The following is a 14,067-nucleotide window of genomic DNA, read 5'->3' as shown; positions in this document are numbered from 1 at the left end:
TTTATATGATTTGTTTTAATTTTTACTATTAAGCTCTTTAAGTTCAACTCTTTAGTTTCAAAACTTTTTTCAATTATATTATATTGGCCCATTTATTCCATCTTTCTATTTTTCTCCTGAGAGTTGCCCATTATGTACTTTTTCTTCCAAATAAAATATGTTATTTGTAATATCTTTTATAAATGCATACTTTTATATATGGAGTTGGATAATATCACATATATGTTAAATATAATAAAATGGGAGAATGTTTGTAGATGGACTTGAATAATTGGCTAAAACTTCAGTGTTCCTACATTAAAAGATTAGTGTTGGTTGAGTCAACATCTTTTGCTTTATAAAGAATAAGGTACAAGTTCTTAATGGCATAAGCCAAGCCAAGAATAATGTTGTTTCTTGTATTTTGTCTCATTTGTTGAGTGATTTCTTTTTTTATAAAAACGTAGTTCTTAAAAATGCTGATAGAGCTCTGGGTTAGTCATTTTATCCACTAACTTTTTCAAAGCTTTATTTCTATTCAGTATGATTTGAAATTTAGAAGAAAATCTTAGAACATTGAGCCATCTTGGTGATCTGTGCTTATTTTAGCACAGTTTCTCTAGGAAAAATATTTTCTCTTCATCTTCCATCTTGTACTTCCAGTGATCTAAACGATAGATTGTTTTATAGCATTTCAGTTAAGGGATATTTATTTTCTCATCCTTCTGCCATAAATCTTTGCAATATCTTAATGTTACCTGGTAATCTCTAACAAATTCCAATTTCCGTAGCATTTCTACTCTCTGTGCACTCAATTTCTAAGAGATTAAGCTCGCTGGAGCTTCCCTAATATCTGTTCTTTCTTAGAACTGAATACTAAACTCTTTCTTCAATTCTGTAAACTGTAAAATACCCTACAAATATATATATATTTTTTCGTTTGGTGTCTATTGCTTGCAACCAAATAACTACTTGCAAGTAAGAGAATAAAATGATTTTTCTTACCCTTGAAAATATCTCTGATCCCTGGCAAAAAAATAAATTAGACATTTGCAAAGTCATATGTGGCATGAAGTATTTTTCTTAAAATATTTGTGATAATTTTATAAATCTTTCCATGTAAAATGTAAACTTGATCTTTACTGTTGTTCAATCTGTTCTTGGAGTAGGACATTTTCTCCTATTAAAATTTTTTAGTAGTAAATATTGTTAACAGGATAAGAGTGACATAGAGATTTAAAAATGAAGTGTAGTAGGTAACATAGCAGAACTGAAGCAGAAGTTTTGCAGTGAGCCTTGAAAAATTCAAAGGAACTCCCTTCTTGTCTTTGAGAGAATGAAACCTGATCTACATGAAGGGAAACCCAGAGGGACACATGGTGTCTTGTCACACCCTAATATGCTATAAGAGAAGGTCATAGTGTCAGGCTATAACTAGCGTATCACACTGATGATGCGAGAAATACCATGAGTCCTTATGACACTACCTTTATGGCTCTGCTCAGCTAAGATAATGCAAATATTTTAAGGAGTTTTCCCTATATCTAACATCCAAATTACTCTTCCTCTGGAGGCAGCAAATACTGGAAAGTTTCTTTAAAGCCTATACTTAGTAAAAAATAAAATAAAATAAAATAAAAAAATAAAGCCTATACTTAGTAGCAAAAACAATTAGAGAAGTTCATCTTTTAGGGCTCCAGAATTACGGAGAATTGAATGAATTTACTGTTCTCTATATTAGTTTTTTTTTTTAAAGATTTTATTTATTTATTCATGAGAGACAGAGAGAGAGAGAGAGAGAGAGGCAGAGGGAGAAGCAGGCTCCCAAGGAGCAGAGAGCCCGATGCGGGACTCGATCCGAGGACCCTGGGATCATGACCTGAGCCGAAGGCAGACGCTTAACCATCTGAGCCACCCAGGCGCCCTCTATATTAGTTTTATATTCTAAATATGGCTTACAATTTATTTGAAGTTAAATCTATACAGAAATACCCACTAAAGAATCTTTTTGAGAAACTTTCAAATCCTACATTTACATAACAACAACTACATTTTTATAAAAACAGTTCTAATTTTACCCTCTGATTTCGAAGAGAGAGAGAGAAAGAGAGAGAGAGACAGAGAGAGTTACTGCATTGTTTGAACCTAGCAGATGTTCCAATGAAAATTTTAAAGGAGACTTGGATACCAAATGTATTGTTTAGTCTTATGCTCAGCTATTAACTCTGTTACAAATAAAAGATTTTTACAGAAATTTTAGTCCCAATTAGAAGGTCCAACAAAAATATAATATCTTATGTCCTGTCAATAGCCAACCTAAAGACATGCAAGAGTGATAGAATGATAGATATGTAACAAAATACCCAAGAATTGTATAAGTGACAGTGTTCATAAAAGGGAATCAGTTTTATAGCAGTCAAATTAAAGCAGGAACCAGTTCCTGGCCACATGAAGATATTCCTATTGTGGGCTGAATTATGCATTCCCCTAAATTCATATGTTGAAATTTCAACCCTCAGTACCACAGACTATAATCATATTTAGAGATAGAAACTTTAGGAAATAATTAAGGTTAAATGAGGTTATATTAGTAGCCCTGATCCATGTAATTGTATTTGGAGATAGACTCTTCAAAAGGTTTGTTAAGTTAAAATGAGTGCAGTAAGGTAGGGCCTTATTCCAGTATGACTGGTATCCTAGGAGCATGCATATAGAGAAAAGACTATGTGAAGACACACCAAGAAGACTCCCCATCTGCAAGCCAGGAAGAGAGGTCTCAGGAGAAACTAAATCTGCTGAAAACTTTGATCTTGGACTTCCAGACTCCAAAATTGTGAGAAATAAATTTCTGTTGTTTAAGCCCCCCAGTATGTAATATTTTATTATGTCAGCCCTAACAAACTAATATAATTCCCATCTTCCAAAAGTTCTCTCTTTCATGATAGTGGATGTTTTTGTTTGTTTTTGTTTTTGTTTTTTAACCTCTTAGTATGAATTAGATCATTTTCTGTTCATGTGGAACCACAGTATAATCAAACCACTATTTATAGTATAGCTAATTTTTCAAGCTTCTAAGTGTCTAATGCAGCACAGGCATGCATACTAAACTCAGTTGACTATTGCTATGTTTTTTTAAGAACCCCATTTCTAATTCTACAGCATATGCATTTGTTTTTGTGGTATACTAAAAATTCAAGTACATCTTATTGAAACTCTCTCTGCTAGAGAAAAGTCTAGCAAAAGAAAAGTGTTTTACTGAATTAAATTCATGGTGCTTATACAGCCTAAGAACATACTCCCAAAGATCTCAATAATACATTTCACTATTTTTGTAGGCTGCAAAATTTCCCAGCATGAACCTTGGACTGAATCATTATTCTAAAGCCTATTTTTCCCTATAACATCAATTGAATATTGTATCCTCCTAGCTCAATTAAGTGAAATATAGGTGGATGAAATAGAAAAATGGCTGCATTCAGTCTTGGAGGATTTCCTTTTATTTATGTACTTTCATCAGGTTTTGATTTGAGACTGTTGATGACCACTGAGAAAGCAACTGATCATTGCTTTCATATAAAAAATCCCTGGTCAAGATATAAGCTCTGGTAATCATTTACTCCTTGCAATTGATACTCCTAAAATCAAATTTCTTGTGGTATCCTTTAGCCTGAATTCCAAATGTATTTGCACACATAGAGATACTATAATGGAATCAAATAATCAAAAGGTACTATCCTCCTGATTGCCAACTACCCAACTACCACTGCAGGGCTGGTCTGCTCTTGGTTACATAACTTGATTTCAACTGAATGGATGTTGCCGAATTCTATAGTATGTACTGGTTTTAAGGAGATACACAGGAAATCACCAGACCAGTATGTGCAAAGGATAAATACTGAGTAATACTGAGCGTCTAACTTCAGTCAGGCACCTGCTTTCCTTTGACATAACATTAATCCCTTGTAGGAACCTTTAAAATATATATATTTGTATCCCCAGTTTAGAGAAGAAACTGAAGCTTAGATAAGGCCAAAATATTTACCAAATGGATGTCTAATGCTTGCTCAGGATCAGTTCGTCTAAAACCATTTTCGACCAACTGAGTCATCTGTCTCTTGTAAATACATAGTAACTCACTGTACTTACACTGTTGCTTGTGACATTTAAGGTCACTGTGAGCACTGAGATACAACAGTTTTAGCAGCAAGTAGCCATCCCAAAGAAGAAATATTTATATAATGAAGCATTTGGCCAGAAAAACAGTGTTAGATGGACCATGTCAGCACAGCACATATAGTTTCTCCATATATACAACCTGAATCTGCTCACTTGGGTTCTTCTCTTAAAACTGTGTCCTGACTGACATGATTCCACAATTTCTAAGTAAAAACACTTAAATTTAGAATTATGCAATGCTTTCTTTTCTGAAGGAGTTAAGTAGATTTTTTAAAAATCTGACTCTTAATACATGGGGGTAATGCTCATATTATGGTTTGGGGGTTATAAAAACAATAATATTTATTTAGAACTCATGCGTATGTCTCTATGCTAAATTATTTCACACATGTTAGGGTGGAGAGGCAGAACAGCTTAAGTTGTTTATTTGAGAAACAAATCCTGTAGGAGTATATCATCATTAATATGTATATTCACTGTATTATTGCTTTACTGGCACATTCCTTTCTTATTTGTCCCTTTCACAACTCAAAAGAGGATCATTCAAGACTCAGTTACTTGTCATTCCTTTTTGACTAGACAAAAAGCAAAGAAAGAAATGAAGGAAGGCATTCGCTTGTGCTAAGAAAGCCTCCTTTAGGAAGCTGAAAGGGACTGTAATTAGTTCTAAAATACCATCTTATATCCACTGTGCATATACTTTTCCACACACAAAAAATTGAACATTGGAGACCAAAGGGCCTAGAATGTAATATGATGCAGCTAAACTCCATTTAGAAATAGTTGTAATGCAATTCCCAGTTGCTGGATTGATTTGATCTTCTTATCTTGAGAAGAAATTGAACTCAGCAATATCACCAATATTTTCTAATTCCTTTCTGATTATTGTTATAAACTGACGGTGATTGATTTTGAGTAATTATTCTGAAAAATGAATTAGATTAAAAAATAATCTTCCTGATTATAGAGGAGTCTAGTCCATTTTTGTAATTAGTCCCTTTTTAGAAAAAACGATGAGATCACATTTGATTAACGCAATGGATTTCTTACATGCTGTTTGACTTTGCTTTGAAAAAAAAAAACCCTATATGTTAAATGCCAAAGTTTTAGTAAAATCCCAATTGTGGGTAAAATTCTTTTGGAAGGAAGTGGTATATAATTAAAGTAGACAGAATAGCAGAAGCTGGGGGCCTGAAGTGTGTATTCCTGGCTTAGCCATCAGTTATTTCTGTGAACCCAGATGACCTCTCTGGGTCTAATTTTCTGCATCTATAAAATGAAGGAGTTCAACAAGATGCTCTCCAAGGTCCTTTCCCCTTCTAACATTCTGTTTTTATGTATTACATAATTCCATCTTATGTAAATTAATGGCTCATTTTCCATGTAGCGCTCTAAAGGAACATTGGAGGGCGATTAAGGGAAAGTGTAAAGAAAGACTGTCTAATAGGGGAAATCATAGTTCCTTTATGTTTCATTGCTTATAGGAAGGTACTCTCAAGAGTAGTGCTTCTTAAACTTTAATTTGCATTCCAGTCACCCAGGAATCTTGTTAAAATGCAGACTCTGATTCAGTAGATTTGAGGAGAGACCTGAGACTATGCATCATCCCTAGCACATTCCCAAGTGATATCCTTGCTGTTGGTTCCACAGCACGTTTTGAGTAGCAAAGCTCTGACTGTAAAACAAAAGTGTATATAAGAATCTGGGAAATAGTTAAAAATTCAGATTTTGGGGTTAAATCCAGAGACTCAGAGATTGGGATGAGGTCTGATCACAAATTCTGAATTCTTAACAAACATCCTGTGTGATACTTGATGCCAGTGGTTCAAGAATCAGAACCTAACACGGTCATGGAGTCATGGAAGGGATTTATCTACTGGCTCTTCTCTCTTTCGTCCAGGTTCTTTTCAGACTTCAGCGAGTGACTAATTTATTACTGCATTTGTTTTCAAAATAACCTTGCAAAGGCAGTTTTGTGGTTTGCTTTTATTAGTCTTTTCATTTCATGAATTATCTGTTGTCCAGTTAGAATGTGTAGTGTGGGCGCCTGGGTGGCTCAGTTGGTTAAGCGACTGCCTTCAGCTCAGGTCATGATCCTGGAGTCCCGGGATCGAGTCCCGCATCGGGCTCCCTGCTCCGCAGGGAGCCTGCTTCTCCCTCTGACCCTCCCAACCCTCCCCCCTCTCATGTGCTCTCTCTCTCAGTCTCTCTCTCTCTCAAATAAATAAATAAAATCTTTAAAAAAAAAAAAAAAAAAAGAATGTGTAGTGTATGTAGGGCTTTTGTTTGTCTTTTGAATTTGAAGTCCAGGGATCCTTCTGCCTCCTTGACAAGTGTGTGTGAAGTCACCATAAAGGAAGCATGGTGTAGTGGAGAGAAGACCATATGTGAACTAAGACAGCCCAAGCCCTGGTTCTCGCACTGCTAACCATTCATTCATTCAGTGTTTTTTTTTTTTTTTTATACCTGAAACTGGGAGATCTTGGGCATTACCAGTTAAATTAGTTACTAAATTACTAGCTGAATTAGTTAGTATGCTCAGCTTAGCAATAATGATTAGAGTTTAGAGGGATAAATTCATAGAAGGCTTCAAAGAAGTCACTAGTAGTTCTTTGATCCTAAGTGAAGTATTTGACCTATCTATTTCATTTTGAGCATAATAGAAAATAGGGGATTAATATGTGAACTGAACATGGTATGCATATGACTGGGCATGTGGCTCTGCTGGGTAATACTGAAGGTTTGTTAAAGAAATAGTCATTTTCGGGCGCCTGGGTGGCTCAGTTGGTTAAGCAACTGCCTTCGGCTCAGGTCATGATCCTGGAGTCCCGGGATCGAGTCCCACATCGGGTTCCCTGCTCTGCAGGGAGTCTGCTCCTCCCTCTGACCCTCGCCCCTCTCATGTGCCCTCTCTCTCATTCTCTCTCTCAAAAAAAAAAAAAAGAAATAGTCATTTTCAGGGCACCTGGGTGGCTCAGTTGGTTGAGCATCTGACTCAATTTCAGCTCAGGTCATGATATTGGGGTCTTGGGGTCTGGCCCCGCACTCAGTGGGGAGTCTGCTTGAGGATTCTCCTGTCCCTTTCCCTCTGCCCCTCCTCTCTCTCTCTCTTTCTCTTTCTCTCTCTCTCTGGTATAAGTAAATAAATCTTTGAAAAAAAAATAGTCATTTTCATTTTGGAGACTGTACTAGTCAAGGTTCTCAAGAGAAGCAGAATTAATAGTAGATAAAGATATGAAGATAGAGATAGAGTGAGAGAGATAAGAGAATTATTATAGAAATTTGCTTATGCAGTTAAGGAGGCCAAAAGTCCCAGAATGTGCTGTCTTCAAGCTGGAGAACCAGAAAAGCCATTGATGGGATTCAGTGATTGAGTCTGAAAGCTTGAGAATCAGGAGCTCTGATGTTTAAGGGCAAGAGAAGATTGATGTTCCAGATTAACCAAAGAGAGAACAAATTCACCCTTCCTCTACTTTTTGTCTTGTACAGGCCCTCCACAGATTGCATGATGTCTGCCACATGCGGGCGGGCCATCTGCTTTACTCAGTTTACCCATTAAAAATGCTAATTTCTTCTGGAAACTCCCTCACAGAAACACCCAAAAATAATGTTTTACCAGCTGTGTACCCCTTAATCTAATAAAGTTGACATCAAAAAATTAACCACCATAGAGGCAGAGTGGGGATAAAGAGCATCAAAACTCCACGTAAAAAATATAGAGGCAAAAATTGGCAAATTACATTAAAAGACTTAAATAACTTCTATCATGTGATAAGATAATTTCTGTTCTGTGGAACTAGGCCAAGAACCTTCTCTTGCTCTTCCCGTGTTCATCTACAGTGCTCATTCAACAAATATTTACTTATTAGTCTTCAATCCTGTAGCAGAAACTGTTCTAGATTCTAGGGATAAAGTAAGGAACAGTTATAATAAAACTATCCTCAAGTATATCCCAGTGTTCGAAGGAAATATTAGAAGGAGGGGCAAACAAATAAGAAAATTAAACTTTTTTGCACACCACTGGTGGTGGTGAAATTTTCTATGGAAAAATAAAAATTAAGCAGGAAAAGAGAATGGGGCATATCGGGGTGATGGTGATTATAATTTCTTAGGGGGGAAAGTTTTCACTGAAAATGTGACATTTGACCAGGGACCAGAGGAAGGTGAAGAGTGAGCTCTAGTTATATGAGTTCTTTTTTTTTTTTTTTAGATTTTATTTATTCATTTGACAGAGAGAGATATCGAGAGCAGGAACACAAGCAAGGGAGTGGGAGAGAGAGAAGCAGGCTTCCTGCAGAGCAAGGAGTCTGATGCGGGGCTCGATCCCAGGACCCCAGGATCATGACCTGAGCCGAAGGCAGACGCTCAACGACTGAGCCACCCAGGCGCCCCTCTAGTTATATGAGTTCTATCAAGTTCTCTGGACAGAGGGAATAGAAAAGAAAGATGCCCTCCTATATGTGGCAATTTCAAAGACCAGCAGAAAAATCAATGTGGCTGGATCACAGGGAGCAAAATTGAAGGAACATATTGCTCAAAAACTCTTTGTGCAATATTAAGAATTTTGGATTTATTTTGAGTGAAATAGGGAGTGGGAGCAGTTTTAAGTAGACACATCATGTGCTGTGGTTTTCATTTCAAAAGGATTGCTGTGGCCCTTGTGTTGAAAACAGATACTAGGAAAGAAAGAGAGGTCAGGGAGATGAACCAGAATAGTTGTTAGCAAACTACAGGCCATAGATCAAATCTGGCCAACTTCCTGTTTTAGTAAATAACATTTTACTGAAACAAAGCCACATTCATTCAATTGCATATTGTTGATGGCTGCTTTCACAATGTGGCAGAGTTACAGTTGTAATAGTTATAGTTGTAATGGGGACCTAATGGCCTGCAGTATCTAAAATACTTACTCTTCAAGGCTCTTCGGAGAAAAGTGCACACTTCTGAATTAGAAGTAATTGTGAGAATCCAAGTAAGTGGTAATGGTGGCTTGTATCAATGGTGGTAGAAGTATCAGAGATAATGAGAAATATTCAGACACTGCAAATATTTTGAAGATAGAAACAAAAGAATGTGCTGAAAGAGAAGAGGCATAAGAGAAGAAAGGTACTTGTGAATGACGTTTTATTTTTTGGCCTAGGCAATGGGAAGGATAGACTGTTGATTTATTTATTACTTTTCGAAAGATTGTGGGAAGGGCAGGTTTGGAGGTTTGGCAGTACAGGTCGTGAGTTTAGTCTTTGGGATGGCTAACACGTCACAATAGTTGTCCCTGTTTGGTAGCCAATAACACATCTAGAGTTCAGCGGAGAAGTCTGAGCTGGTGATACAAATTTGCAAGTTTTCAGCTTACAAAATTCATGGATGAGATCATAGGACAGTAGTGATATAGAAGAAAGAAGTTTTAAGCTTAGAACTGAGGCTTGGGCCTTTCCAGGTTTTTGGGGAGGTCATGGTGGTATTTTAAACCAAAAGTGGAATGAGAAGGAGCAGCTAGTAAAATGGGGAGAGAAAGGAGAACACATAAATCCTGATGATCAGTGAAGTGTATATCAAGGAGACCATCATCAGCTGTATTAATACTGCTGGTCGTTCACATAAGCTGAGGATAGAGAATTTATTATTGGCTTTGAACAATGTGGAGATAGTGATAACCTTGAGGGAAGTTTTGGTGGCATATGCAGTGAGATACTGATTGGACTGCATTCAAGAGAGACTGGGAAGAAAGGAACTAAGAACAGCTTATAAAGGAGATGTTTAGAAGTTTTCCTCTATGGGAGAGCAGTTGAGGTAGCAGAAGGATGTGGTATTGAGGATTGCTTTTTTTCCCCATTTTTTTAAGATGGGAGAAATAGCAGAATGTTTATATTTTCTTGGGGTAATTTAGTCAAGAGGGAAAATAATAATATCCAAGAAAAAGAAAAATTTCTGGAGTGATGTGTTTGAGCAGGTGTACAGTGAAGGGATGTCCTTCAATGAAAGCACAGGTTATTCATTCAGAGTAACAGAAGGGAAGGCAGAGTGTGTAAGCACAGATACAAATAGGTGAAGAGATAAGATTATAGCAGCTTGGGGCTTTCTCTTCTGATTGCTTCTTTTCTTTCTTTCTTCTTTCTTTCTTTCTTTCTTTCTTTCTTTCTTTCTTTCTTTCTTTCTTTCTTTCTTTCTTTCTTTCTTTCTTTCTTTCTTTCTTCTTCCTTCCTTCCTTCCTTCCTTCCTTCCTTCCTTCCTTCCTTCCTTCCTTCCTTCCTTCCTTTCTTTCTTTCTTTCTTTTCCTTCCTTTCTTTCTTTCTCCCTCCCTCTTCCTTTCTTTCTCCCTCCCTCCCTTTCTTTTCCTTTCTTTCTTTCTTTTTCTTTCTTTCTTTCTTTCTTTCTTTCTTTCTTTCTTTCTTTCTTTCTTTCTTTCTTTCTTTCGCACAGGAAGCAAGGTCAACAAGCTGAAAGGCTAAAATTCACAACAAACATAAATTATAACAATATTGTAAAATGAAAATATTCTAAATAGCCAACTAGAGGATAATAGTGAGATAAATAATCGTTCGAAATTTCAGTAAATGGACTGTGGTGCAACCATTAAAATAACTTTCTAATATGTTTAATAACATGAAAAAAATCCCATCAGACAATATTTGTGGAAAAAGAAGACTATGACTCTTTATGTTCTAGACTATCATCATCACAATTTGACAAGTTGTATAGATACTAAGATTCCAAAGTCACAGTACTGGGAAGTGATGGCCTGGATTATACCTCAGGTCTATCTGATTTTAAGCTGATTACCACACAGATTAAATTTGCATTTTAAGTACCTGCATCACAGAGTTAATTGAAATTTAGCCTTTATTTTTTTTAAATAAAAGCGATTACAGAGATAAGTTTCCTCTATCTTCTACTTGAGTAATTATTTCAACTGCAATATGTAACTTCTTATATAAACTAATTTCATTTCTTTCTAATGTTCCAGGTCATCACTTCGACCTACTGAGTTTATATGAAAGTTTCTTTCTGTCATTCAATACCTGAGCTATATACCTTTGTCAACACATTCATTAGCCAGCTCTTTGTCATTTGTAAATTTAAGTGTTCCAATGAAGTCTTCGTGTAAATCACCAATATCTGCAACATGGTAATTCATTCTTTGAAAATAGTATATAAAAGTGATAGAATTATGTGAGCTTCTTTGAATGATGCAGGAGACCTTATATAACTAAATAGAATGAATAGAGTAGAATAAATAGAATGAATTTTAGGTGTAGGTGAATCAGGAAACAAAACCCAAATTTATTGTGGATCACTCCTCTCTGATGATTTCTTTAGCAAAAATGGTTTCAAGTTTCAGGTTTAGCCTCAAAAGACCGTTTTAGGTTTTCTCCACACATGTTACTTAGCCTTGGCCTTTAGCAGCTAGCACTTAAATGAACTTAACTGGTTCCATGACCATAAATAATATTTGCCTACATGCTGATGACTCCTGAATTCATATCTTCAGTCCAGATCTCTTCTCTGAGCTTCAGTTACACATATTCAACTGTCTTTTGGACATCTCCCCTAGAGTAATTCGAACACAATACATTAAAAACAGATGATTTGAGCTTTTTGCCACATCTACTGTGAGATGAAGAACATTCTCAGTGGTCAGACTGTCAACATTCTAGGAAATGTCAACATCAGTCTGAAAGGACACAGGGTTATTTTCAAGGACCAAGGAGGAACTCTGCAGAAGGACTTCCATCATATCAATGTAGAAGTCAGTCTCGTTGGAATAAAAGAGGCTACGTTTTGACAAATGGCAGGGAAATAGAAAGGACCTGGCTACTGTTCACACTATCTCTAGTTATGTATGGAACAGGATTAAGGGCATCACTGTGGGCTTCTGTTATGGAACAAGATTTATGCCACTTCCCATCAACCCTATTATTTAGAGTGGACCTCTTGTTGAAAATTAGAAATTTCTTGGTTGAAAAATACACACTCACAGGGTTCAGATGAAGTGGGGCATTATTTATTCAGTATTTTCAAGTCCAGAAAGATGAATTAATTCTTGAAGAAAATGACATTGAACTTGAATCAAATTCAGCTGCTTTGATTCAGCAAGACACAACAGTTAAAAACAAGGCTATTAGAAGAAATTTGGATGCTATCTATACCTTCAAAAAAGGAAAAGTTCAACAGACTGATGAATAAGTTGTCCAATATAGAAACAACAAAATGCTGAATGATTCCTAGGACCTACTTGTGAGGGGTGCCTGGGTGGCTCAGTCGTTAAGCGTCCGCCTTCCGCTCAGGTCATGATCCCAGGGTCCTGGGATGGAGTCGCTATGTCTGGCTCCCTGCTCAGAGGGAAGCCTGCTTCTCCGTCTCCCACTCCCTCTGCTTGTGTTCCCTCTCTTGCTGTGTCTCTCTCTGTCAAATAAATAAATGAAATCTTAAAAAATAGATACAGTGAAAGACCTCTATTAAAAACAAAAACAGGGCGCCTGGGTGGCTCAGATGGTTAAGCGTCTGCCTTCAGCCCAGGTCATGATCTCAGGGTCCTGGGATCGAGTTCTGAATTGAGCTCCCTGCTCAGCAAGGGGAACCTGCTTCTCCCTCTCCCTCTGCTGCTCCCCCTGCTTATGCTCTCTCATGCTCTCTCTCTTCTGTCAAATAAATAAATCTTAAAAAAAATTTTTTTTTAATTAGTCTGAGTGGTTTCTATTTCTTTCATTTCCCCACAAAACAAATATTTTTTGAAAGATCATTCATGATCACACTGTACTTCTCCATTTAAAACTTCTCAATAGCTTTCTGTTGTGGAATAAATCTGAAAAACTCTTTGACTCTTGTCTGGATTTCTACCCATCATGCTTCCCCTCACTTTTTCTTCAGTTGAGTTGTTCTTTGTCTGCTTTGAAAACATGGAGGTTTTCCAGCCTGAGAGTCTTTGTATCCACTCCCAGCTCTGCCTGGAGCATTTTCCCATGATTGTTATTCTTTAGATCTCAGATGAAGTGTCACAAACTGAGACAGGTGTTTTCTGACCATCTTGTCTGGAAGATTTCCCACTTTGAACTTCTGTTTTCCCTCTCTAGACATCTGCTTATTTCTCCTACAGTAACTCCCATAGCCTTTGGGTATCTTGTTTATCCATGTGTTTCATTGCTTATTTTGTGTCTCACCAATTTCTCATAGTTTGTCACTGAAACCCAACTGCCTTTCACATTAGATTAAAAATAAATAATTTTTGAATGAATAGATGAATGTGCTATTTCCCTTCCTTGAGGAAACAATACTTCACTTACAGAGTTTATAAATCCATTAGTTTTCAGGTAGAGTCAATTGATATTTAGATTACAGGTGATAATTGCCTTCTTAACACTTTCACATTCCCTACTTTTAGCATGAAAGAATTCTGTTTTAAGCAATTTCTAGAGCCCTTTGGTATATAGACTTCTACATTTTTTTGTCTTCTTTCTTCCTGAATAATTCCAATGGATATTTATAGGGAAAACACTTAGCTGGATACCCCCAACTGTTTCTCATTTTCACTCAGGTTCTTACCTCTAGGTAGATGCTTTTCCTGTTTTAACCACCTCTGAGCAATTTTAAAACTGCACAAATCAAAATGCAAATTTTCAAAGCCAAAGAGGTTTCTTTATCCTACTTCCACCATTTGCACAGCCTGTCTACATATATTTGTAGAAGGTAGTAAAGATAAGGCAAGAAATGAGTTTGAGTCAGGGAGAAAAGTGTTTAATCCAGAAAGCTCATCTCAAATGACTAAAATCACAGCATGAGTCAATGCATTTATTAAGATGCTGCATAGCCAGCTGAAATAGATCATATTTTTATATCACCAACCGTGCCTTTGGCAAATAATCATGACCATAGCCACTCAATTTTAATTTTAGAGATGCCATTTCCAAACTCTCA

At 36.6% G+C, this 14,067-nt stretch overlaps 1 pseudogene; it reads left to right on the top strand.

Moving 5' to 3' along the window:
• Positions 1 to 11,770: 11,770 nt before the first annotated feature.
• On the top strand, positions 11,771 to 12,339 carry LOC123835987 (large ribosomal subunit protein uL6-like; annotated as a pseudogene).
• The last annotated feature ends 1,728 nt before the right edge of the window (positions 12,340 to 14,067 follow it).

This window comes from Mirounga angustirostris, unplaced genomic scaffold (genome assembly GCF_029215605.1).
Source record: "Mirounga angustirostris isolate CCGP_5_RB_7025 unplaced genomic scaffold, mMirAng1.0.hap1 SCAF_12, whole genome shotgun sequence".
Classification (NCBI taxonomy): Eukaryota; Metazoa; Chordata; class Mammalia; order Carnivora; family Phocidae; genus Mirounga; species Mirounga angustirostris.
The sequence above is the reverse complement of the archived record's forward strand: the minus strand, read 5'-3'. Positions and strand labels throughout refer to the sequence as shown.